The following is a 5,751-nucleotide window of genomic DNA, read 5'->3' on the forward strand; positions in this document are numbered from 1 at the left end:
GACTTTAAATCGAGTGTCGTGAGTGCAAAGGTCCTGCAAAGGCTGGCAATTAATTCGCTGGGGATTATCGGATGTAGTGGGTTAAAAGTGCATTGTCCTGCGATAGGCGAAGGTGCCATACATCAGTTGGCAGAAAAATCAGATACAAATGGCAGGGGAAAAATATTAACAATTTCTCAGTCCACAAAGGCAAGCCTAAAGTGTCTTTGTTAAAGTTATTATCGCACTATAGAGTGGTACTTAAAACCAACAATGAAAAATCCATTTGGCTAATAGATTGCTATTTCAAGGTCTGGTAGTAACTGGTTGCCTTTTCCTGCTTTTGTCCACCTTCCTTGCATGCAATTTCCTCGAATTGTCGTGCAATTTGTCCAATTACCACAAGAAAAACAGTTTTGTGCAAACGAAATTTAATTGAAAATTTTAAAGATATTCTCTTGGCGTAAAGTAAATTGGCTGAGAGCAAGAGTGGCAAAAGCTAGCAGACTTTCGACTTTTATTTAGTAGACCAAACCGAAGGGAATAATTTCGTGCATAGTTGTCAGCCATTTGGCAAAATGTGAATGTAAATTTCTGGGATTTTCGTGCAGAAGACTGAATGCTAAATGATGATTCAATTGAGGGACTTTCGCGCTATCCCTGTAATCCTGGGACTGAATCTGCTCAACAGTTTCTTATTCATGGAGTGCATTTTATGCGTATTTTATGCAAATTAATGGTCCTTTAAATACAAGCAGCAGCCGATGGATATAAATGAACGAAACCAATGAAGCCTCAGGCCACGACTTCGACTGGGATTTGGCCAGTATTAAGTGTAGTACAATATTGAGATAATTAATTTGTGAGTACCATGTAAGGCGACACTTCAGTTCGTTTTCGTTTGAAATAATCGAATAACCGCCTACACTGAGCAAAACCAGGGCACATTCATTCAACCTTTTCATTTGCGTTGTTCACCTGCTGCATAATTGTTGAAAAACGCCGCCGGCATCAAAGTTTTTGGCAGTCGCCTAATTAATTCTCAATTGATTTTGGGCACACGCCGGCGGCAGACAACTTTTGAGATACTTTGTCCTGTGTCTGAGCTGAAAACTTTTCCCACCGCCCATTTTCCCATTTTCCAGTCCAGGACTGCAGTTAATAGAATGCATGTTTTGGGCAAGTTTCTTCTAATTAGCTGGCCCGTACTCGAAGTTTTAATTATAATCACTTGGCTATGCAGCTTCGCAGCTGCTGCAGTTGCTTTTACTGACAGTTAATTGATATTAAGTATACGCAGTGTGGGCGCTGCAAATATCCTCGGCTCCTTAGGCGAAATAGTTTGGCCCCGGCATGCAGTTTAATTAAGACCCGTCCGATGACACCTGACACATTGACTTGGCCGAAGGACCTCCCTGCAATCTGCAATCTGAACGTTTTTAATTTTCCTTTTCTTGTCTCAACTTGCACCCTAACTTGCAGCGCTAGTTCCTCGTTATTTCCACCTTGTTCTTCTGCTGGTCCAGCGCGGAAAGCGCGGTGGAAAGTGGCAGGTGGAAAAGCGGAAGATATTCGAGCAAACTGCAGCAAATCGTTGGAGTGGACATGCAAACACAGGCTTTGCGTGTCCTTTAGTCAGCAGTAAATCTCACGACCAAGCGGTGGCCAACTTTTATTGCCACATCCACCGCGCACCATCTGCCACGAAAATGGCAGTGATGGGAAGTATCTTAGGCAAGGTACGTTGTACTCAAGATCTACCTTAAGTGGTGATATATATCATAAAAAATCCTAAGTTACCCAAGTGTTAATAAATACGTACCACTGCCACTCTTTTATTAATAAGCTGCATTTCTTATAATTTGTTGTAAGCTCGCTTACTTTGTATTGTTTAAGATACCTTTAACTTCACCGTTGAACAAAAAAGTACTCTTACCATCACTATGCAGCAATCGGCGGTAAACGAAATTCCCAACACGAATACCAAGTTCAAGGACTCTGAATTGTTTTCATTTGCTCCTTCTACTGCTTTTTTTATGTTATTGCATTTCGTTGGGAGTCAGCTTAAGGTGCGATTATCTGCCAAGTGGTTTATGCTAATAGGTTTGCTTGTTCTGCTTTCTTTTTACCTGTTTGCAGTCCGAGCCCAACGCAATCATTATTTATGGCGCCCCAAGGACTAATTTCGAATCAAATTTATGCCAAACTATGGAGTTCGTTATCTACAATTATTGGTTTAAAGAAAATTTTTATGTCAAAAAAATATGAAAGAATATGTGTGTGTGAAATGTAAATGCAGGTTAAAGCCATTGCCCAATAAATGAAGTGCATATGTGCGTGCTTGCAGCTTTTAAACACTTTATGATTTCCCTTTTTGGCATCGCTGCAAACAAGATCCCACAATAAAACCCATTTATAGTCCGCAATCAACGAGCTTAACAGGTGAACAAGCACAGAAACCAGCTAATGACCAAATCGAACGCAGTGCAAATAAACGGACACAAAAACAGCGGAAGTTGTTATGCAAATTTGGGCTTTGCAGCGTAAATCCCTTATCGGTCACCAGAGCCCATATCCCGTCCAGTCCGACATGATCGAGGTCATGGCAATCGCTCCGCGGATTATGCAATAAAAGGCCAATAGCTGTCAGCTCTGCGGCGGCCACTTTCAATCTATGCATATTGTTTAAGGCCGCGATGCAGCCGCTTAAAAAACCAACAAGCAGATAAAAGGGAAAACGGGTAGCCAAGTCCATGACAAGTTAAGGCGATTGAAATGTCAACGAACCACTGCTGGTGATGTCGAAAGTGGGAGAGCGTGGGCTGCATTCCCATCTAGGCTATAGAATGGATTTCATTTCAGCGCTTCTTCTTGTTGGAACATTTTTGGACTACTATCATCTCAAGGATATCTTTGTCGTTTCGGCAAGCGGAAAAACTCTGGAGTGCAGGTCAACAGGCAAATGCTCTACAAAAATGTGTTCCGAAGATCATAAGATGTTTGCACTTTTTTACTTTGACCAGAATCCAATTAATCATGAGACCAGCAGCTTAAATGAAGAAATTGGGGTCCCTTTTTTGTTTTATACACTCAAAGTGAACCAAGCAAGCCTCCATGTCGCTTTATACTTACATACCTTCCATTTTGCTTGCTCTTTTTTATATGCAAGCGTATTTTGGCAAATTGCCCGCGTCATATGCGGCGTATGCGTAATATTCAGCGCACGCCACCAAGAGTCCTTGGCTGGAAAATCTCTCTAATGGCACTTAAGAGTTAAGTGAAAATTTTCAAGCTTACATTTTTTCGCCCACGTTCAGATAGCTGGCTGTTGTCATGACAGCATCGCCTTAATTATGCCAGCTAATTGTTGCACATACGCCCCGCCGCACCTTGCACAATTAATTTAAAAATTTGCAAAGGTCAGAGAAAGTTGAAGTTTTACTTGGCTCGCCAGTCAATTGCAGAAGCCCAAGAGGAATACTTGGCCATTGGTTTCTTAACTTTTATTTTTTTCCTTTGACCCGAGCAGATTAATTAAGGGTATTTCGTACTTGACGCCTTGTTTTGCCAGCGGCGGAAATGAGTGAAAAAATTTAAGAATATTCCGCTGCAAAACTAACTTTGCTAACAGACGCCATAGTTGTTTCCTGATTTCAGCTTGAATATGTTTTCTATGTTCAGGCACTTAAAGTTGAGCACCCGTCAGATGGTTGAGTCGCAAAATGTTGAGCAAATTTTCACACCACCGACATAAGTGGCAACAAACCATCTCTATATAACCATAACGAGTGTGCACTGCGAAAATAAATATTTATCTAAAGAAAATGGGGGAAATATTTATAAAGCTAGTGCGCATTGCCATAGAAAACACTGCCAATGTGTCTAAAAGTATGCAGTAAATTTAGAAGTGGAACTTCTGCATCTGAAATATATTGTTGCAAACCCCAGAGCGCTTAAAGAAGTGATATTTTTCTGGCTCTGCAATCATTCACCAGCATGTGTGTTGGACTGACTACTGGGTTGTTCGGCTTCTTGGCAGGTGTTAAAAATGACGCTGGTTGGATGGCTTTGTTGCTGGCTTTTAGCTGCTGCCTGTTTGTTGAATCTTCGCCTGCAGCTTGTTGCTCGATTTATGCAAATTGAGACGGGAACACGAGTGGTCTCTAGTAGTGGTGGCAAGCTGATTTTGCAGCTTTGTCGATTGGCCCCACGCGGATGGTGAAAAGATGGCAGAATGGCAAACGGAAAAATGCTGGAAAAATTATGATTTCTCCTTGCCGAACAATAAAAGGTGAGGTGCATTGTGAAGATTTAACGTTTGACACAGAATTGCATTGGCATCAGAAAACTGTCAGAGAAAAAGTATAAGTTGTCAAGAGGGAAACAATAAGCTGGTAAGAGCAAATAATCCAATCACCTCAAATTTTGAAATTGTAGCTGCTCTCTACTCTTTCTTTATCTCATTTTATTTCTTTGAAATTTTCCCATTTTTCCCCTTTTTTTTCGTACGAATTTCCGGCAACATATACATATATTCTTATATTTTTGGCCATGGTTACGAGGTCATGCTTTCTTGTACGTATCAAGTATCATGCCAAATTAAACTAAACCAGTCAAAAGACAGTATACGAGTATTTGCGTTGGGTTCAAAGAGGTGAACAGCAATTATTTTAAATGTGGTTTAGGGCAATAGCTTTGATGTGCTAAAAGTTGGTTATTGGTATGGAAACCAGGGGATTGATGGTGAGCTAAAACTGTTGAAGTGACTCGCTTCGTTTCATTTGGTTGCCAAGAAATTGAGCCTTTCGATGATAAATCGAATCGTTAAGGGGCTTTAAATATTAAACATTAACAGTGTCTAATTCATTTGATCAATATTTAATTGAGTTACGGCGTCAACTAATTGTATTAATTAACTATTAATAAACTTTCAAGCTGTTGCGGGCATTCATTTATTATTCAAAATCTGCACGAACATTGACTTGCATCAAGCGAAAAGTACACTTTCTCTACTTTTCTTTTTGTTGAGCATTTCGTGAAAAGTTGGCTAGAGCATGGCAGCACTTTGACTAATTTATGTGCGCGCACTTCCGACGCTAGTTTAAGCCAACAAAAAGGCTCGGGAGTTTTTGGCCATTTTATTTGTGGCAATTTCGCTCAATTACCACAGTTAATTCCTGGCCCCTTTTTTGCCCGCTTCACTCACTGGGCCATGGACCATAAAGCTAGGAACATTAGGCCATTCCGATAGAGCGCTCTATGGGGCAGAAATCCCCTGCTCGTACTCGAAATCTCCCAGGTCTTGTTAATTATTTACATCAAACATTTTTTGGCCACTTCGTGCTGCCGTTTCGTAGGGGTCGCCATAAATTTCAAGCAGCCAGGCATTTTTTCCGTGCTCATGTTTCATTTTGTTTCTCGGCGGATAAGCACAGGTAATGAAATGGCATTTAGGTAAGTCGAGCCCGACACTTGAGTTTCCATACGAGAAAATTAATTACCAAAGAGGAAGGAAAATTAATTGAATGGTAAAAGTGTCTTCGAAAATGAATTTATTTCCGGTTCTAGCACTCGATTATTTGTCTTAAAGCAAACGTTAAAAAATGGATTCATTTTGGTATAGGCCTAAATCAATTTTCCGGGTCACAAATTTCTGACTTTGTACAAAGAAGTTAAGACAGGTCTAACAACTTTCTATATGTAACACAAAAAATATTTGAAGGAAAAGGAACGCAAACAATATCCTGTCCTAAAAATGGTAAACATCATAAT

This window comes from Drosophila santomea, chromosome 3L (assembly GCF_016746245.2).
Source record: "Drosophila santomea strain STO CAGO 1482 chromosome 3L, Prin_Dsan_1.1, whole genome shotgun sequence".
Classification (NCBI taxonomy): domain Eukaryota; kingdom Metazoa; phylum Arthropoda; class Insecta; order Diptera; family Drosophilidae; genus Drosophila; species Drosophila santomea.